Source organism: Lethenteron reissneri, chromosome 50 (assembly GCF_015708825.2).
Source record: "Lethenteron reissneri isolate LAM-NWPU_2019-01 chromosome 50, ASM1570882v1, whole genome shotgun sequence".
Lineage (NCBI taxonomy): Eukaryota > Metazoa > Chordata > Hyperoartia > Petromyzontiformes > Petromyzontidae > Lethenteron > Lethenteron reissneri.
In genome coordinates, this window is record NC_083828.1 from 6,733,579 (window position 1) to 6,756,081 (window position 22,503).

Genomic DNA, 22,503 nt, shown 5'->3' on the forward strand with positions numbered 1-22,503 from the left:
ATGCTGTTATGACGAGTTAACGCTTCTCGCAAGATCACGACGCGAGTGATACGCGGGATTCTGTGTACACACACACGCACACACGCGCGCGCGTTTCGTGCGTGTACTATCTGTGCACCGCATTGTGTGGCATCACGTGAAGATGTAGGCAGAACCACGCACAAACGGATCTCTGCACTTGTAAAGCAAGCACGTAATCACACACACGGACACACGTATATAGAAATATTTCACACCATCACAGAAAGGAAATTGAAGCCGTAATCCATGTACGGTAGTTTGGTATTTTTTTTTTTTGGCAGAAGGCTGCCTAACTGCCGCATCTGTATATTCCAGTCAGAGCCGTCCATAGCTGAAGAGCTGTGACCTGGAGCCAACCCCACCGTGCCTCCCCACCGCTCTCCCCCAAACGCCTTCGAATTAAACCGGGAAGCATCACATGTGATACCGTGACATTGAAGCGTGGGCCCCCCCCCCCCACCCCCGATTCGCCGCGCACCCTAAGGGCACGGCTCACGATTCCGGCGTTCAACTTCGATCGAAATCGGGGACGCTGCCACGATGGTGTAACAACGGCGAGCGCCGCTGGAACTTGCAAATCCAGAGGTCGCCGGGTCCGACCCTGTCTGCCGCTGCGGCGTTTGAAACGACGGCGCGAGTTCTGTGAATCGCCGTCTTCCCCCGCCCCCCCGCCCAGCAGTATAAATCAGCACAACACAGTGCGAGTGGACCGGCAGGTTACACGTGGTGGGGGTCAAGTGTGTGTACTCTCACCCCTTCCAACAACGTCTCTATAGGAGCCCCTATAGCGGGGAGGGGGGCCCCTTTACGCTAGCAGTGGCATGAGCGAGCAGTTGCTTGCTTCCTGCGCCTTTGCCTTTAGTTTCGATTTGTTAAATGAAATGCGTCTTTAATTGCACATTGCGTAATGTTGTACATTGTGAAATGTACAAAACGAATCAGCGAGTGCTCCACGTACGAATAGCAATGTTAATAATCATCATCGGTCATTGTTTATCCACTGCTAGATGAAGGCCTCAATGTGGTCACCCATCCAAGCAATATCCAGGCTCAAACCTGCTTAGTTTTTGAGATCTAATGGAGATCAGGCACATTCCAGAGTAACGTGGAATTTCCACCGACGCTCGAGCGACACGATCACGGTGCAAGTTGGCCGGCACGTACGACGCTGGCCAACGCTGCGATCCCGTACCACTACCGCCCAGCCCCGGTCAATCCACTGCTGGATCAGAGCATCCCTCATCAGTAGCAGCAGAGGCCGAGCATTCCGTCCGTGTTAAACACTTCACGGCCACTGCTTGTGGGGGGAGGGGGGGGGTGGGGAGGGGGGGGGGGTGGGGAAGAGGGGGGGCATTAATCCAGCAGTGGATCGATCACAGCTGACGACGACGGTGGTGTCAGAAAAAGACGTTGAACGTGAAGACAACGCGAGCTGTCGGAACTCACCTCGACGGTTCCTCTCGAATCGCTTCGAAATGAACTTCAGCGCGAATCCAGCCGCATTGAGATGAGCAGTGGGTCGGTCCGTCAGTCCACGCGCCGTCCACCAATCGGAGACCTCTTCTCAGACTCTGTGCCAGCCTGGGCACAAAGAAAACACGTACATGTAGACCGCCTGCTCTAATGAAGAGCCGCGAGCCGGTGTTGGATATTCCACAAAGTGCTACTCGTTTTTATCGACCCCGCAGTGATGATGGGCTCAATCAACCTCCCCCACCCGCCTCCCCCAAAACCAGGAGTTGAACTCTGCTGTTCAGCCACCCAGGTTGGTTAATATTACGACAGTTTCGTGGCGCTCAATGATAACTTATCCTCCAGTACTCAAGGGTTGTTCCTCGTTCTGCCTTTGGTTCTCAAATTACAGGCACAACGATTGAAATGAATATATCAATACATCGTTCAGCGCTATTAGCATGATAACGATGATAACATGAACCGCATTCTTCAGATTATAAGATGCACTTTTTTCCCCCCTCTAGCTTAAAGCAAAAGTTGGGAGTGCGTCTTGAATATAACCCAGAGTGTGTGTGAGAGAGCATGAGACCAGATTTATGTAACTTCATTGATGGTGTGGGTCTTACTTTCTGGAGCGTCTTATACTGTGATCTAGAATGTGGCGAAGGAATATTGCGGAGGGCGGCGTCTTTCATTAACTCGATAATTGTAAAATTACAATGAAGATTATGATTTCAAAGTTTGTCGCTGTTTTGTGACTGCCATCCCTCAATGAAAGGCTGTCTGGCTATCGAGCAATCACATCCAGTGTTCTGCCTCCTCGCTGGGTTAGGGCAGGGTCACACTCACACGTTCTCTCGAGCAATTCACGGTGCATCGTGAGAAAGGGAAAGAGATATTGTGTCGCAGGTCTGCTGTTGTTGATGTTAAACCTCGCCCTGCCACTCTCGCATCTCGATCTATAAGCGGAACGGCAATTTAATTCCAATCGATCAATAGCACTCCGATTGATTTCATACATAGGCCGTCACGGCCGACATCATAATTCACCGTTGGTTGCTTTTGCGACAGATCATGTAGGTGTGATGTCATTTGGAGTTATTGACATTATATAGCTCTAAGTAGCAAAACGAAACTATTTAAAATATTTTTATTTTATCAGGTAAGGCCTACTAAGCTATGTAGCTCTTTTTCAGAAGCGACCTGGCCACAAATGATAGCTCAACGGAGCGGCGTATCACGTGGAAATGTACTGCAGCAAAATGCTCTGAACGCACGTTGCTTCTAAATGTTGAGCGAAAACCCGGAGGATCCGGAAAAAAACCCACGCAACCAGGGGGAGAGAGCATGCAGACTCCAAATATATAGGCATCGGGGTCGGTATCAAACCCACGACCTCCCGCACACCAGGCGAGGTCGTTTACATCTCTCGCCACCGCTGCGACCATCTGTGGTACCCGTGGCTACACCACAGGAAGGGGAGGAGAGTCAAGATGCAATGCACGGGGCAAAGACAATGGAACGGCAATACGGAAGAGAGAAGAATGGGAAATCGGGAGGAAAATGACCGAAAAAGGAGCGGAGAAACGGCAGCAGAGAGGGGTCAGGAGAGGTGAGGATAGGAAGGGGCCAAAGCAGGGCCTCGACGCTGCTTCTGTTTTCAAAGGGGGCGGGGAAAGGGGGCGGATTCAGAGTGGTGGGGGTGGAGACTCGTGATCTACGGGAGGACCCAGCTGATGGAGATAGATATATTGACCAATCACCGTACCTACACGGATCTAAACCAATTTTGAATGAGCTGTATGATTATTGCCTTGGGGTCGTTGTGATAATGATAACATAATGGAGGGCTTCATTCAGCAGTGGACTGACCATGGCTTGATGAGTAATACAATAATAATACAACGGTAATAACAGACGTGGAGTACAGACAAAAATACATTTATACATATCCGTGCAACTAACCGCAATAGCGGGTGATGTAGCAATGCTGTGCGGCAAAGTTGAATACGTCCATGACATCGGATGCAGTCAAACGCAACAACCGTAAAGTCCGGATTATAAGACACGTCGGGAAATTAAGACCACAAACCTGTTCCCCTGTGTCGATAAAATTACAAAAATCTAGCCACGCACACGGCTACCCAGATTATACGACGCACCCCCAACTCTTGATTTAAAATGCAGCAAAGTTAATATTGTAATGCGAAGAATACAGTGAATGTAACTTGAATGGGCTCTACAGACTAAAGCATGCCTGTCAACCCACACGGTTTACCCCGTATTCTTGCACAGGGAAATTGAGTTTCCAGGTCCGTACGGCGGACAGCCGTTTCAATACGGTCAACAACACAATGTGTCTATTTTTCTTCTTCGTTCTTTCGGTAAAGTCACGTAGAAGGAAAATAATACAAATTAAACATAATAAAATAATTCTCACGACGTTTCGGCCACAACGCAAGCAGCCGTCCTCAGGTGAAGACCAGGTCTGTCGAGGCCGAAACGTCGTGAGAATTATTTTATGATGTTTTATTTTTATTATTTTATTATTTCCCTTCTACGTGACGTTACCGAAATAACCAAGAAGATGAATCCCTGCAGTCACGAAAGCTTTACATGGAAATGTCTATTTTGTTTGTGTGTTTCTCCCTTGTGATGTGACTTTGTAGGATGAACGTTGATATTCATAAGGGGCACTGGGGTGACCACTAAGGTCTGAATTGAGTCTGCAATAAGGTATGGCACAAGTATGATGAAGGCAAATATGCCGCTCATAACAAAACGACTTACACAACAAGATACAACTTCTTAAGCAGCGGTCGTAAATCATGGCGATTTTCAACAGCAGAACTGTAACACGCGTTTATATGAATGCTCGAACTCGAGAAACTGCACAGTGAACTTGCCACGTACCACCGATAAGCAGAAGTAGAAAAAGGCACGGGCGAATATCAATGACACATTTGCGAGGAGCGGTGGCGCAGCGGTTAGCGCGCCGCCGCTCTGAAACCGGCGGCTAACATCAGTGGCGAGTGACATTTGACCCCCGTCTTGGGCCTCTGCCCCCCCCCCACCACCACCAACACCTCTCACCAAACCTGCACTAGACCAGAGTGGTGAAGTATGGTCAACCAAACAGCAGCGGTTGATTGACAAACAGGGCTGGGAACGAAATAGCCCCTATCACATTCTTGGTTCTTTCGGTAAAGTCACGTAGAAGGGAAATAATAAAATAATAAAAATATAAAACAATAAATATGTATTTTTATTATTTTCTCATTTCCCTTCTACGTAACTTTACCAAAAGAACCAAGATTATGAATCCCTGCAGTCACGAAAGCTTTAAATCAAAATCGCCTATCACGTCAATTATTGTATTGCATACGTGCATGTGTATCGACTCACAAACTCAACAGGTATATTTTACAATCATAACAATTGTTTTAAAAAGCAGAATACTACTCGTGGTAATTTCACACTTACGGAGCATGTAACTAATAGAGTGTACACTCAGTCCGGGTATTGTGATGCTTTGCTCTCCAACGCCTTAAATAATCCAGCAGTGAATCGAGCCTGTCAGTATAGAGAGCGACCCAACACTGCCAATGTACACTCGTGGTGCGGTGTGTTTAGTGTGCCTATAAATAGTGGGCTATATAGTTCGTCATGTGTATACACGAACTAATAATACATTACATAGATACTGAACGAGGTTTTTTTTCTAGCTAAAGCAGTCTGTGACTACACAAACTATTGTTCGAAGCAGTGTTACCGACTGATATACCGTGCGAAAATAGTGTCACTAAATGAAATTGTAGCAAGGCATGAACGGGAGTGATGTTCTTACTTGAATATAACTATACACCGTCACGACAACACACACAGCAACAATACAATGTATTTAGCATATATATAAACACAACTGCCTTGTGAAGATGTATGTACGCGTGTCAATGTACTATGTAGAATTGCACGTACATACAACTGCATGGTTTGACACCATACATCTCATATATACACACACACACATGAGTGCACTTCACATGATTACACACTATACCATTCAGCACACACATACCCATCAATATACTACAGCGGGTAAAATGTATGTGCACATCAATACAAGGATTGTGTTGGCACAACACACAACTGCATGCGAAAGACGCTCTAATACGCATAACCCATCAAAGGTGCCAGACAGTCTAACACACGTCCTATACATTAACACAAAGACACTACTATATCTAGTGCAGGCAGATAACAAGCAACCCAAATATCCACAAACCACACGCGCACACACACACAACTACTACTACACAGCTGTTCTAAGTGCAGGAAAGAGCATTCGTAACACGCGTGCGTCATACCACAGCAGTAGGAAGCGATGTGTGAACGGCGCACTCACAAACAGCCATAGCACAGCACACAGCAAACAACACTCGGACGGACACACACACACACATCGACAGCCACAGACATTGACAAGTACCATCATCATCATGCTGCTGCTGTTGTTGTTGTTGATGATTGTGACAGGGCTGGCTGGGTGGTGGGGGAAGACACGCAACTCAGCATTTGCCCAGTCCCGAAACAGGAGAAGAATCCACAGCCACAGCTCTTAGCTATTTTTACCGACAGAGTGAGAGAGAGAGAGCAGCAGCAGCAGCAGTGGGAGGGAGATGGGGAGGTTCGAAGGGAGATTTGAGAGTGTGGGAGGGGACAAGGAGGCATGGCACTCTAGGGGATATAGGAGGAGTCAGGGGTAAGAGGGTGGAATAGGTCTTGCGTTACCCAGGGGGCCCAAGACCACCTTTTTTAAAATACCTCCGACAGCCACGCATGGCGAGATACGAATATTTTTCGTGTAGGCTACACAGCATGTTCGAGGCTAGTGCTGTGAGCGAGGAATTGTTTATATGGGATTGGTGGTCAGTATCACGCCCGGCCGCCTTTGTCTCTCTCTCCCCCCCCCCCCTCCTCCTCCCTCCGTCCAGTGGTGATGTCTGGTTGCGGGTTGGTAAACAAATTTAAGGTTGAGCCGACCTAAGGGAGGCCCGGGACCGGTGAGCGCGCGTGTTTGGACTCGGGCGCAGTGCGCGACACGCACACACACGCAAAGTCGCCGGAGGTATTTAAACAAAAAAATAACATATACAATGAATCCTCTTGTGATCTACATTTATTTTAACGTTGTTTTTGTACACGAGTGTATTGCTCTCTGTTTCATTTTTGCCCAAGATAATCGTGTAACGCCCTGCGTCAATAAACATTGAAGATTTATTGATTTTAGAAGAGCAACACATTTTAAAGGCGCAGCCCTGCAATTGCTAGCGACTGCTGGCAGAAGCGCCTCCACTCGATGTTTTTTTTTGTTTTTGGCCTTCTCTTCCATGCTGGCCAAGACGTCTTGGAAGAGGTTTGAGTAACCTACATTTCAATCCACCACACGTGACCTACCGGTTGACTAACTGTAGTGACACCATGGGAACCTCATTTGCCAGTAAAAAATATGATCATTGATTTTTTACCCTTCTATCTGGCATGACTCCTTGTAAAAAGGTGTCAGTTTTGTTGCCAGATAGAAGGGTAAAAAACCAATTATCAAAATAAATCTTATAACTGTAGTGACTTTAAAAACTCGCCAATTTTCAACTTCTGCGTCGGAAGTTCCAATTGAACCGATGACCTCTGGATCACATGTCCCAGTGTGCTGGAACCATTGCGCGTCATTGTCCACGATGTGCATGGCCCACCATAAATCGCATGCGCACAATCCATGGCAGATGCAGAAGCTCGATGCACAAGTGGGAGGAAAAAAAAACTAAAAACGCTCCAGTAGTTTGCGACTGTGGTCATCCAGAACAAGAGGCCGTACAAGATGCCCCATCCACGAATACGAAGGAGACATCACAGCTGCTCATGTCTTTTCCACCTGAATGTCAAATCGTAGTCGTTGCTCTGCATCGACACCAGCAGCCGTATGGAAGACGAAAAAGAAGAAGATTGTCAAATAACCAAGAGAACGACGTTATGACTGTCGACTGAGTTGCAAATCGGCCCCCTTGCTGCAGTGACGGAAAGAGACTGAGTCGCGGCGATAAAATTGGAAACACCGTGACGTTGACAAAGGGTCACACGATGAATATTCCCACCCCTCCAAGTAGCCGATCAGTGCGGACAAGGTGCTCGCAGCCAGCGATGAATCCCTTGTAAACACGGGAACGTCGGGCTAACGTTTGGCCCAAAGGCTCCAACCACTTGCCATGCGTCTAGCGGGTAAAGTATGTTCGAGTTTTGCGGTTTTTATTATTTAAACCAGGCGAAAATTCTCGAGACGCACAGATGTGGGTATCGTTTTGTAAGAGTGTGCCTGGGTCACCAACATCATTAGTGGTCGCCATCATATGAAGGTCGCATCTGTTCCAATTTATCTAGCAATGTCCGTGTCACCGAAGCAATGTTTTACACTGCGCTTAATTGAGAACGGGGGAAGTCACAAAGATAAGTAAAGCATAATCATTGGTTTTTTACCCTTTTATCTGGCAACAAAACTGACACCTTTTTTACAAGGAGTCATTTTTGCAAAGATCACAATACCTGCAGTCCTAATGCAAACAAAAAACATAACTCTGATAATGTATGCACTGTCCTTGAAGTTGTCAGTTTTGTTGCCAGATAAAAGGGTAAAAAAAAAACAATTATCATATTTTTTCTTCTGGCAAATGAGGTTCCAATGGTTTAAGTAAAGCAGTCAACAAACGTGAAAATACAACAAAGCTAAAACTTAAACAGAAATCTCGGAAAACATCTTGCAGGTAAAATAATCATCAGCAGCCAGAGTCAATCTACTGCTGGATGAAGGCCTCACCCCCCAAGTCAATGCCACCTCTCACGATCCCGCGATATAAATATTCAACCGGCAACTGCATCCATGCTGGTTTCATCGCTCCATCTCCTCGTGTCGACTTACTCTCTCGGGATGCGTTCCATCCCTTGGGCTGCCACTCAGTCATTAGTCTTGACCGTCGCCCGCACAATGCCCCCTCCTAGCCCTGACACGCCCTGCCTTGCCTGTGACCACTTAAACTCTCTTAACAGTTGGAAGGATTTCGATTTAAAGCTTTCGTGGCTGCAGGGATTCATCTTCTTGGTTCTTTCGATAAAGTCACGTAGAATAGAAATAATAAAATATTTTATTATGTTTCATTTTATTATTATTTTATTATTTCCATTCTACGTGACTTTACCGAAAGAACCAAGAAGTTGGAAGGATGTCGTGAACCCGCGCCTGTTATCTCATCTACGTGCACCTCTTTCCGTCTCCCTGTGTATACCACCGAGGCATGCATCTCCTGCACGCTTCTTTGCTGCACTTTTCGCTTTTTGTTCCAATATTTTGGTTCAGCGTCGCGTTACTGAACGCCGTGCACTGCAACACCAGGTTGTACGCTCCAAGAGGAGGATGAAAAAAAAACACAATTTCCAAGTGGGAGATTGGGGGGTTGGGACGTCGTGAGTGTTGGGGGGGGGGCACGGGGTTGACGGGGGGGGCAATGGGAGGTGGGTTGGGATAAGCACTGATCAATCTTGTTTTTAAATCATAGACTTTCGATGATCCCACGAAAACTGCCATGCACTGCAATAAGTTACGCCGATGTCCGCTGCTCTGATGTTGTGTTGTCGGCCGCTTGGGATTCTGCCATCCCCGTGCGGTGTTTGCGAGGTATCTTTTCGTCTCGCAGGCGAGCCTGGTGTCTCTGTCTTTCTCTCTGTGTGCTCCAATTTCCTCCTACGTGCAGAAAAACTAAAAATAGCAAACGACGAAAAATCCACGGCAAGGCCCTCCCGAAAGAGGGTCTTTAGATTCGGCAACGCTTCCCGTGACGGAGAAAGCGGATCAATGCCCGATTAAGGGCGATTGTGCCAGGCTAGGTGCACAACTGGAAAACGCATCAGAGGGCAGTTGTTCAAGGCGGGGCCGGGATTGAAATGGGTGAATAGAGCGACCACGAGCCGGGTCGGAGTGTTTTTGTAAAATAATTAAAAATGTAATTGCAACGTGTCTCAAGCAGACGCTCGGTAGCACGGGGCACTGACAAAGAAAATGGGGGGAATAAAATAATCTGAAAAGTGTCCAACGAGGCATGGAGACGTACATAGCTCAGAATTGCACGGCTGCAACGCAAGTTAGGACCTCCGATTAGCACGGTTGGCTACGTACGGTGCAAACAAAGTTCTACATACACACACACATACGTGAAGACGACTTCATTACTGCTAGGAATGTAAGTGGGCTTTGAAAGGACACGTGACAGAAACAAAGACGTGATGGCCGGTGGTCGAGACTAAACATGGAGTGTGGCAGCCAAGGTGGGAGGAGGTGGCCGGGGGTGGATTGACTGCTCGCGGGGAGGGTGATGCCTTCATCCAACAGTGGAACGATCATGGCTGCTGACGATGATGAATGCAACGCACTGCGCAAGTTTGCTTGGCGTGTGTAGTGATGTTCGGCGTTGCTGTATTGAGGGCAAGAACCAGCTGCTATGGCCGCTTCACTTGCCCGAGGCCTCCCTCCAACTTTTGACGGAAGCACTCCACTTTATTTAGAAGAGAGGAGAGAGAAACCTGCAAATGAATCGAAACTTTATCGTTTTTGTTCGCAGCCCAGCCAGAATTCTCACAATGTCCGCTGCCACGGAGGTGATAATTGTATTTTTCACGGAGGCAGCTCGTCTCAGCGGGCCATCTCTCGTGATGAGTAATATTTGGCAAGGGTCCTCGCGAAACTCCAGCACTGTGTATTTTACCACCGCCAATATTACATTATTATTTTTTTTCTTCCTTCTACTTTTCGCTGCTAGTTCTGTATTTTTTTTTATATTCCGTAACTTCTAACTTTTTTTTCGTCGGTTTCGACAACGTCTCAAAGACGCTATTGTTACGAGACACGCCGTCTGAACCGATCCAGAGTTCTTCTTGTTTTGGATCGATACTGCTGGATGTATGCACTACCGTTTGTGACTGATGGGTCTTGGAAGAAATACTTTTATTTATGTTTTTTTTTAAGCTGGATAGACTAATACACGAAGAAGACATTGGTGAACTATTTGAGTTATTTATATTCTCCACAATGATGCCAATGATTATATTCTAACATTTGGGTCAGCCCAAACTGTTTGATTTTAATGAACAAACAACTCAGTGGCCAGCGAGTTGAGAGGCTTGGAGAGGACACACGTCACAGCCAGAAGGGATGGTGACCGGTGGTCGACACTAATGAAGGATTGGCAGTCAAAGACAAGAGGGAGTAATGAAATCATCTCCTGTTGCAGATTATATAAGATGGGGTGGGGGGGGCGGAGGCCTACATCCAGCAGTGGATTGGTCATGGCTGACGATGACGATGAAATTTGGTGAAATTGTGAATTCCAAAAAAAAAACTAAAAAATATGTTCATGTAACTGTAGCCCTAAAGTAGATTTTTGTTCGACTATGTTGGTTTCTACAGTTTTACCAATTAACTCGTTTCGTGGAAAATTACTAAATCGCCTTTGTGCTTCGCTCGGGTTTTAAGTGTTCCACACAGAGACCGATGCAGGCCAGAACGACGCACGAGAGAGTGGGGTGCCTAGCACTGTGCCCGGCCGCCTTTGTCTCCCCAGTAGCGATGTGTTTGCGCCGCACTAGGTCCTCGTTCTGAGGTTGAGTCGACCTAGGGGGAGGCCAGAACGACGCATACACGTGTTGTGTAACAGTACTTGCGCGCGCAACCTTGATAACACGCGGTGTGCAACCAGCCAATGTCACAGTCATAAGTCATTTTCACAAAACGAGTGTTTACACACGTGTGAATAACGTACACCTGTGTGTGAATTCACGCCTGTTTCAATGTGCGCGCGCGTCTTTATGGAAGTGCCAATGCACGCGTGCATGTTTATCGGTGCATTTTTGTATACTGTGTACGGCGGAGCGGTGGTGCAGCGGTTAGTGCACTGCGCTACGAAACCCGCTCACGACCAGCCAACATCAGCGACGATTATCTGAAGCGGTCCTTGGCCCTCTCCTCGGTCGACTCAGCCTCAAAGAAAAAAATAGTTACTGTACCTTGTGCCGTGTGTAAACATGACCACTAGGGCTTTCATTGGTTCTAATCGCTAACAGCACTTGCCCCAACAGTCTGGTAAAGACTATACGGGGGATCTTTGTCCATACATACACAGCGGTTCGCGCACTGCGCTACGAATCCGGCCACCCGGGTTCAATCCCCTCTCTCAGCCAACATCGGTGGCTTGGCATCTGAAACGGTCGCGGTTCTGTGCCTCCTCTAGATCGACTCAGGCTTGAATGTTAATATCAAGTGCAGTGTGACAAAGGCGAACGTGAATATTCTTGGCCACCGACTTTCTCGTGGGCCTTACTTTGCCTTGAATAGCTGATCGCTAACTCCCCTAGCCCCTCTATATGTACTCAACACAGTATGTGTATACGGCACGTGTAGACGGCACATGTAGGGGTGCCACGGTGGCGAAATGTTAACTACCTCGCCTGGTCTACAGGAGGTCGCGGGTTCGATCCCGACCCTGACGCCTGCTCTATATTGGGAGTTTGCGTGTCTCTCTCCCCGTGGTCTCGTCGATTTTCTCCGGGTCACCCCGGTTGTTTCCCTCCACATTTAGAATCAACATCGCAACGCGTTCAGAGTATTTGTCTGCTGCTATAAATGTCCACACGATGATACGCCACTTCGTTGAGCTATCATTTGTGGCCAGATCGCTTCTGAACAAGAGCTACTATATAGCCCAAGTGAGCCTTACTTTTTTTATTTTATTTTACCAGGTGTTTTTATAGAGTTTGTTACGTGCGCGCACACACATTACGTTATGTATTTGTGTCTCTCTTCGCCAATGGGCCACGCCAACAGTGGCTGTTTTTTTTTAATACCCCCACCACCACCATTCGGACCCTTGTAGAAAGAAAATGTTTGATAAATTGGATGTTGATTCGTGTCCTAGACGTACCCATGCATTTACCTGGCACTGCTGTGAAACTCTCCGCTCCTGCGTGCAACGTATACCACCCATGATTTATGTCCGTGCAAAAAAAATTCGCCACTCCCTTTCATATATTTGTTACATTTTAGAAATACTTTCCGACCGCAATTATTTTGAACGCTCGGATGAATATTCCAATTGTATTTATTTGTTATTTCAAATCGAACTGCACGCCGGCCGTTATACGCTGCCGACCTGAAGTGTGAATGGGGTCTGTCGTGTACCGATCGTCGTCATCATCATGCCGTGGTCAATCCACTCCTGGATGAAAGTCCTCTCTCCTCTAACGCGCAGGGCATCGCTACATCTCTCTGCGCTGCGATGTAATAACATGCTGCAACTGCGAAGCCGAGTCGAACGGCTGGTCTCGCGTGTAAAGTGCCAGTCCTCCCACCTCTTCCAAGACGTCTGGCCATCGTGGAAGAGTAGGCCAAATACTATTACTCTCAAGAGGGGCCCTCTAGAGCTCCCTTTAGTGGATGTTCCTTACGATTGCGGTGGTTTGATCCAGACATTGCAGGGATGTGCCTTGCATTGACCAGCGTGGCGAAGTGTGGCAAGATAACCCTAACATTTCACGATTTAAAATTCAATAAGCTATCCTTTGTGATAGCCAGGTGGCTTTTAAAAACGAGCCATACAACTCAGTGGGCCCTTACCTGGTAAAATAAATAGTTTAAATAGTTGAGTTTTGCTACTAAGAGCTATATAATGTCAATAACTCTCAATTGACATCATTCCTACATGATCTGCCCCAAAAGCAACCAACGGTGAATCATGATGTCGCTCGTGACGGCCTACGTATGAAGTCAACCGGAGTGCTATTGATCTATTAAAAATAAATTAACTGGTAAAAATAAAAATAAATAGTTTTCAATAGTTTAGTTTCACACCAGCGGAATGCAGAGACCGGGCGATGCACAGTTCCCTGCGGCCTTGCTGCTGTTTGCTACCCACGGCATCCGTTTCACTCTACCCGTGTCCACACGTAACCCCTATATCATATTGGAGGTGTCCGCCGACGATATTTAGTGATTCGTGCGTTCGTCGCTGCAAGCGTCTCAGCCGCACGGACCGGGCTCCTCGACTTGCCGTGGTGGGTATTGTCGACAAATTATATCTGAAAGTCCGATTCGCTTCTCGGTCACGAGGTGGTTCCCCATTGAAGGCTTTCGCGACCAATATTCTCCATCACGAATGGGGTTTATTTTTTTTTGGGGGGGGGTTGGGGTGTTAGATCGTGTAAATATAATCGTGTCTTCTTGGTTCTTTCGGTAAAGTCACGTAGAAGGAAAATAATAAAATAATAAAAATAAAACATATTAAATAATTCTCACGACGTTTCGGCCACAACGCAAGCAGCCGTCTTCAGGTGGAGAACAGGTCTGTCAAGTAGACAGTCTGAAGACGGCTGCTTGCGTTGTGGCCAAAACGTCGTGAGAATTATTTTATTATGTTTTATTTATATTATTTTATTATTTTCCTTCTACGTGACTTTACCGAAAGAACCAAGAAGATGAATCCCTGCAGTCACGAAAGCTTTAAATCGAAATATAATCGTGTCGTTAAACCCCGCTGCCACCCGATGCAGCCAATTGGATGGTTCCCCAGCTCTGCGGTGTGTAGCCTCCTTGCCGAGTGACCTGGTTGGGACACCTTGCGCATGGAAAACCAACATTGTGCTTCATCTCGTCAACTCTCGATTAGTATCTGGGGTAAATCGAGCGCGAAATATAAAAAAACCAACAACAGAGAACACTGAATAACGCAAATTTGGGACGACACAATGGCGGTGCTTAGCTATGTACCCGGTGGGATGTATTCGGTGTATGGGATGAGCTGCGTGATTGTATTTGCTACTCTCAAGTAATCAGTCATCCTTGTTTGGTCACCCGAGTCACAAGCGAAGAGGCGGTTTATTAATAGCCACGGCACACACGCGCGTAGACCAGCGCTGGAATAATACCGCCACGACCAGGGGATTCGTTTGTCACTCGGCGAGGTCTCCATTCCCGAACGCTGTTTGGGAGTAGTCAGCCGACCTGGGAGTATGGGATTACACTGGTCAACACACTTTTTCTGGCATAAGGTATTCCAGAGGTTTTAATATAATTTTGGGGTGATGATTCCAAATCTGGCATCAGTTTTTGTCTATCACATCAGGTTTTTGAGATATCAAATATTGAATTTTCAATAAAAACTGCAGAAGAAAAATATTAAATAAATGTGGATATCTACATAAAATGATATTATAAACACACTATCCTAAAAATATAGCACCATATTTTAACACTAAAGCAGTCATTGACTCGCAACAACTTGCAATCATAAGTGACAGAGTTAATTTCGGGTAAAATCAATGAAAATGGGGTATGCCGATAGCATAGAAATGAGATGTGATAGAGCAAATCTGAGATCAGATTTGGAATCAGCACCCTGAAATTAGTCTAAAACAGCTGCAAAAGTCCAGGCCAGAAAAAAATGTTTTTTTGTTGTTGACCAGTGTTATCGACGTTCGGGCACCACACTGGAGTGCAAGCAAGGTCAAGTCGGTTCATCTCGGGGTTAAGGCCCACGTGGGCCTTAAGGAGGTCATTTTCATACAGCGAACCGGCCAGAACGGCCGATGCGATGGATGGTAGCGAGCGCGGTACACGTGGCGGCGTCGATCAAAAAGCTGGGAAATGTTGTTAACGTAACTAATATATAACGATAATAAAACAGCAAAAAGCTGTGTGCGATGGAAATCCGGTGAGCGATCCAAAAAAATTGCATTATGCGTGACACTGGTTAGAGAAACTCACCTGAGCATTTCACATGGACATTATAACAGCCATAATTGCAATCAATAATCCCGTTTGACTGTACTCTCCTTCTGTATTCATATAATCTTACGGACATATTTATACGGGGGATATGCTTGCGGATAAGATTTCAATAAAAGGGAGAAACGCAACTTAGAAGCACGTGTAGTTTAAAAAACAACAACCATCCAATAGTATCGAATAGTAAAGATGCGAAGACTCTTTCTTGCCTCGTTCAATCATGAGCCACAGTGCCCCCGCGTGGCTATCTGCGGCATCCCATCCTCGCCCGGTTCGCCAACCTCGCCCCCCTTATTTCGCACAAAGAAATACAGGGTTGGAGTTGAGGGGGTGACTCTGTAAGTATTTCAGGGGGGCTTACGGCCGCGCGGCATAGATACTGTGCAGGAGCAATTTCGAAACAGCGACAAAAAACCACACACACAAACACGAATACACAACAATGCATAATAGAGGGGTTTTTTGGGGTTCGATCGCGTAAATATAAATGTGTCGTTAAACCCGACACCACCGGACACAGCAAAGTAGTAAGGTTTGTCACGTAAACAAAACATGCCAATTCGTTACTAGTTACAGCACACCGGTGTGTTGGAGTGTAAACCCACAACATTTACAATTCGAGTACGACGTTTCGCCAGTAATTACAACTAGCATCATCAGGTGACAGCCATATTTGTGAAACGCACGCACGCCTGTCACAAACACACACGTCTGTAGGTATTGTACGCTTATCAACTAGTTACTAACAAGTTTATATCGACCATGACGTCGGCACACGATGACCCTACTCTTGAGAATAGCGTCATGGGATCTTTAACATCCACTGCGAGTGGTGCAGTCGGTGCGTAGTGCAGTATTTTGTTGTTGTTACGGCCAATACTGCAGACACCATTGCATTAAACCAGGGCGACCGCTAGGTTCGAACCGTGAAAGTTCTGCTGCAACGTAAATCCGAATCTTTATTTATCTCTGGAAGAAATCCGATGAGTTATGAAGCTTTTTTTTTTACAGATGGGTGGGTTTAGAAAGCTACAACGACAAACACAAAACAATAAAAACAACGATCGGAGTGTAAAGTATAGGAACGGTAACAACAAGCGGGACAAAGTGCTCCCACTAGGCCATGTCATCATCGCTGGGGGACTGTGGTCATGCAGAACGAACAGTACAACATATAACGACGCAATGCCCCGGTCCACAAACACGACGGAGAGACAAACCACGGCAGTGGATGCGGCTGCCCGATGCACACACGGAAAAAATTAACCCATAAAAACAAAGTTTTTCACTATAAATCCTTTATATGCGTGTTCAATGGGCCACAACCCAGCCCACATTGGTCTTTGAAACGGGCGGCTAGAGTCCTCTCGTCCTCTGGCTTGAGATGGCTGCCACCTATGGGTCAGATGATTGCCTGCCACCATTAAGCAATTGGTAATTAAATATAAAAAAAAATTCCTAAAAAGTGTAAAATGTTGGAAAAATGTTTTCACGAAAATACATTGTCACGCACAACGAGTCTGTGTGCAAAATGTCAGCTCGATTGGATCACGGGAAGTGGGTTAAAAAACGATCGAAAGATTTGCACGGTCGTAAGCGCGCAAGCAAGCAAGTGAACTTAATATAAAGGATTTAAAAAATAAAAACTCTCCAGTCGTGTGCGACTGTGGTCATCCAGAACGGACCGTAACAACATGCCTGGTCCACAAAGACGAATGAGACATCACAGCAATAATGCTTCGCTATTCCTGCTGGCGTGACCTTCCTGAATGTGAAACTGTAGTTGTTGATCCTGCATCTACATCAGCCGTATGACAACCACAACAACAAGAAGACTGGCTGTTGTCTTTTTTTTTAATCCTTTATATTAAGTTCGCTTGCTTGCTTGCTTAGGACCTTGCAAATCTTTCGGTCGTTTTTTAACCCACTTCCCGTGATCCAATCGAGCTGACATTTTCCACACAGACTCGTTGTGCGTGACAATTAATGTTCGTGAAATTTTTTTTCCAAAATTTTACACTTTTTAGGACAAAAATATTATATTTAATTACCAATTGCTTAATGCTGCCATGCAATCATCTGACCCATAGGTGGCAGCCATCTCAAGCCAGAGGATGAGATGACTCTAGCCGCCACGCATATAAAGGATTTATAGTGAAAAACTTTGTTTTTACGGGTTATACTTGTTTACTTCTATCGAGTAGCTCCTGGAGCCAGGCGGGATGAGCGCTCACCTCCCACGGTAACGCATGCACGGGCGGGCACACAACAGACAAAGATCCCCCGTGTAACCTTTGACAGGCTGATGGGGAAAGTGCTGCGAGCGAGCAGCACCTATGAAGGCCGTCACGGCACACGAGTTGGTGGGTGGCCAGCGCCAAGCAAGCCCAGCCGACCGCCGTTGTCTCCCCCGGTACCGATTGTTTTTGCACACTCATTGAAGGAGGCCCAGGGGCAGGTTCGAATGTTCGTCCACGACGTTCGGCTGTGTGCGAGCGGAGAATCGGCCTCGGGTCCGCCGGGTTCGTACGAGCAGTGTGCTAACCGCTGCGCCACCGCTCCCCCTCCACCCCACAACGGGCGGGTACAACATAATCGCGAGTTAAACTTTCGGTAAAGTCACGAAGAAAGAAATTAATTTAAATCGAATTAAATACTAATATTTTTTGGTTATTTTGGTAAAGTCACGTTGAAATAAATTGATTTAAATTAAATTAAATAATACTATTCTTTGGTTCTTTTGGTAAAGTCACGAAGAAATAAATTAATTTAAATAAAATAAAATAATAATATTCTTTGGTTCTTTCGGTAAAGTCACGTATAAATACATTAATTTAACTAAAATTAAATAATAATATCCTTTGGTTCTTTAGGTAAAGTCACGTAGAAAGAAATTAATTTAAATAACATTAAATACTAATATTATTTGTTTCTTTTGGTAAAGTCACGTAGAAAGAAATACATTGAAATAAAATTAAACAATAATATTATTTGGTTCTTTCGGTAAAGTCACATAGAAATAAATTAATATAATTTGTTTTTTATTTGGTTATTTCGGTAAAGCCACGTACAAAGCAATGCAATTAAATAAGAATGTATTTCTACGTGAAAGAACCAAAGAATAATTCCTGCAGTCACGAAAGCTTCGAGTTTCGTTTTAACGCGAGTGTTAAAGAAGCCACCTCCACCAAACCCATCGCCGCATGTTGCTTTACGCACGCCACGTGTTGGTCACAGTGGAACGCGGCGCTAATGTTGTAGCCTTTTATCAAATAAATACAATTACAATTCCTTATAAGGGAAACAAATACCAATGAATAACAATTGAATGATTACCAATCTATATAATTACAATACCCTCCCACTCTTTGCCTCGAATCACTGCACCAGATTGAATTGAATGACATGATGACGTCACCCTGATGCTGCTGCTCTATTTAAGACCGGAAGCAACAGGAGAGCTTCACCATTCTTGCCCGATGAAGCTGATTGTAATTATCAGCGAAACGTCGGACTACTTAAATTTTAAAATGCTGTTGATTCTTTCTTCAACACACCGGTGGGCTAAATAAGTAAATTAATTTGTCATTTGAAAACGTTACACATTTTTTTACTGTTTGGCCGTGTCGGGTGGTGGAGGGTTACGACACATTTATAAATAACGCGATCTGACCCAAAAACCTATATTATGAATGTTGTTGTGGTTTTAACTTTATATTCTCTGTTGATGTACTCCCCGCTCGTTGGTCAGAGTGGCACGCGGTGCTAAATGTTGTTACGGTTTTATTTTATTTTGTCTTGTTGGTCGATCTTCCATAGGCTGCGACGGGAGGTCGCTCATTCTAGATTTGAAGCTTTCGTGACTGCAAGGATTCATATTATTAGGTTTTTTCGTTAAAGTCACGTAGGCAAAAAAATTTAAATTAATTAAAGTAAAATAAAAAATAAAATAAAAATCACGACGTTTCGGAGGCAACACAAGCTTCCGTCTTCAGGTGGAACCGTCACAGCACGACAGCTGTATCAAGTGAGAGAAATTCCAAGAAACAATATTTGTATATATATTGGTTGAGGGTGGGAGGAGCCAAGGTAGGCCCTGGATATTATTTTTGTGAGGTTCGGTGCGGCTGAAGCACGCTGTTAGGAATGAGCCTTTGTTGTGTAAACTAGGTGCGGATGATGTAAAGGTGCGTGAAAATGAGACTGAGCCTTTTGTTATGTAAAGATGATGCGGCTGAAATCGCTGCCAGGAAATGCGTCTTTGTTGTGTAGAATGGTCGCTCATTCTCCTCTGCTGCCGCTCTTTAAAGGGACCTGCTTCGTGACGTCCATTTATTAAGGACTCGGTCACCGTCTCGTATCTACCACGTGGCATTGCGGCTCTTTAAATATTGAGAGTTGAGTTATTTTTTTTTAAAGCGCATTTTGACAAAAAAAATGACTCATCTTGTTATTTTTGTTTGGCGACCTCCTGGTTATATCCCAATTGGGATTCACTTTGGCGAGGAAGGGAGGGGGCGCATTTGAGTGTTTAACAAGATCTGGCCGACATTGAAGAGCGTTATCACAACGGATGTCACGCAAAAAAACAGGTTACCTAATGATAGTACCGTACAAGTAAATCAAGTGGCGTCGTCGATGAACAGATTTATGAATTTAAACTCTGCCACACCTTGGCACCGTCACGCAAGTGGGAGAGAGAGAGAGAGAGCGAGAGAGAGAGAGAGGCCGCGCGGTTTTAATAGCACCGGGAACGGCCCGTTCTTCCGGAGAGGGCAGCCGCTGCAAATTTCGAACCATAACGGCTTGGGGGGGGGGGGGGGGTCACGTAATTGCCCCCCCCCCCACGCCCGGTGGTGTGACGAAACCCGCTCCTCCGAATTAGCGCCGCTTGGCTAACGAACGGTGCGAAAGAAGTTCAACATTGCATACACTTACGGCACCCCAAAATAGTCTCAGCAATATATGTAATCGATTCCGAGCCTGGAGATACGATGTCGAGCATTTCTCGATTTTTTTTCTTCTTCTTGGTTCTTTCGGTAAAGTCACGTAGAATGGAAATAATAAAATAATAAAAATAAAATCATTCTCACGACGTTTCGGCCACAACGCAAGCAGCCGTCTTCAGGTGGAGAACAGGTCTGAGAATTATTTAATTATGTTTTATTTTTATTATTTTATTATTTCCATTCTGCGTGACTTTACCGAAAGAACCAAGAAGATGAATCCCTGCAGTCACGAAAGCTTTAAATCGAGATTTTTTTATTCTTTATTTTTTGGAATCTGTTAAAATGCTGGACTTAAAACCAGGCACGGATTGACAGGACCGGGATTCTGGATTCCAGATTCCGTTAAGTGATGGACGAGGCAGCTGTTGCATGCCCGGTGCGCATCGGAGGGAGGCGAGCGGTCCGGGTGCCCGGCATGAACGATTATCCGCTTCGGGATTAGCGAGACTCCCCGCGCCAGGTGTGTATGCAGCGCGGGTCCGTAGTAAATCTGAATATAACTCAATTAATTCGCTCTTCCCTTCAATTATAGATCGCCTAGCCTCCCTGTGGAGGGTGTAGCTGCCGGATGTGGGGAGTGTGGAAAATCCGGAGCGGATCACATGGTATTCCCGTTCACTAGCACTCCCTAAATGTTGCCAAACTGCGCAAGTGCGTATAACTAGAAGGTACGCGCAAAGCCCTTTCGTCAAGCTACTGCTATATGAGGACCCATTAGAAGACTTGTGGGTTGACGGGCTTAAGTGCGGGTTGGTGACCGCGGGGAGCACGAACGTGTTACAGTCCAAATGATGCACTTCGCTGCACCGCTGTCAGTAGCGGATAACACCACGGCAAGCCTATAACACCTGTTACGCACGGTGGTCTCCCATCCGAGGGCGATCCAGGTTCAACCCCGCTCAGCCGCGCATCAGAGGGGATACGACGCCGAGAGGTCCGCACAGATGGACTCAGGAATCTCTCGCCGTGCTGTTATCTCCTGGCCGTCTTTGTAGGGATGTCGTCAAACGCCACCACGACATTGGCAGTTAATCGATTGTCTCCTCTAATCGCTAACTGTCTTTCGGTCAATGACAGTTTGACTTCATTGATAAATACAAACTGAGTAAGGGTCATTAGCCCAAGTCGTGGGCATATCTGCATTAGCTATAGTTCTGGGTAAATGCACTAGCATTGGAAAGATGATTTTACGTCATTTAATATTCGTGAAAACATCTTTCTTAAAAAAAAAATTCTCCCATGGTGTTCTTTCGGGATCACGGGAAGGTCAGCTGCATATTGGCGTGAACAAAAACCGAGCCTCTTCCTAATTAGACTGAGACCTCTTTAATTGCCCGTGAACACTGCACACACACACACACACGCGCGCGCGCGCTGACGATCCATCATCCGACATTCAAATACCAAAAAAACCCGTCTTGTAGATAAACGTACAGTTAAATCGTCTCTATCATACAATGAATGATTGTGATGATGGGATATGCATCGTGCACTGAGCGATGGAGCGGGCACGCTGAGTTCGATTCCCGGGCCACGGCTAACATCAGTGGTGAGGGATATCTGAACTGGCTTTTACCAACCCGCGTGGTGAAGTATGACTTCAAACAACCTCCATGACTGGCCAAGGTGTGGGAAGAGGCACTCAACCAGCAGTAAGTTGACAAAGGCCTGAAAATTACCGTTATTTAAAGAATAATAATAATAATAATACAAACGCTATGTATTGCATTTTTAAATACACGTATCATAAATATACTGCAGCGTGCGCAGTGTATTTGGTGAAAGGTTTCAGGAGATGTGGTCGGCGGTGATGGTGATGGTGCTAAGTGTCGGCTCACGTATGCGCAGGGATGAGAGATGGTGGGACACAGCGTGGGTATTGCAGAGAGAGGGATGCATTTACATCGGGGCCTGGGGGAGGGAGGGAGGGGGAATCTTCCGCTGACCGATGACCGAATAGAAATCTCCGAAATACCATTTCCGAGCAGCCACACGTGACCACACACACCTAGGCATTGTTCAATAATAGCGGTGAAAATAACAGCAATGCCCGAGCCGACCAACTATACAGACCCCCCCCCCCCCACCTTGAAGTGACAGGCGAGTTGAGCGCCACGTCAAAATTATGAACACAGTTGTTTG

At 46.0% G+C, this 22,503-nt stretch overlaps 1 protein-coding gene across 2 annotated transcripts in view; it reads right to left on the reverse strand.

Annotated features, from left to right (window-relative positions):
* The window catches only part of LOC133355137 (myocyte-specific enhancer factor 2A-like), a 127,149-nt gene that overhangs the window by 100,318 nt on the left and 4,328 nt on the right, over window positions 1-22,503 (reverse strand). Inside the window, exons 1-2 of one of the 2 annotated variants that reach the window (XM_061572461.1) lie at window positions 5,966-6,101; window positions 1,468-1,602 (exon numbers count right to left, since the gene is read on the reverse strand). The gene's annotated coding sequence lies outside the window, so the exon portion shown is untranslated. Of the gene's footprint in view, window positions 1-1,467; window positions 1,603-5,965; window positions 6,102-22,503 lie in introns of those variants that run through there. The other variant, XM_061572460.1, reaches the window with a different exon arrangement.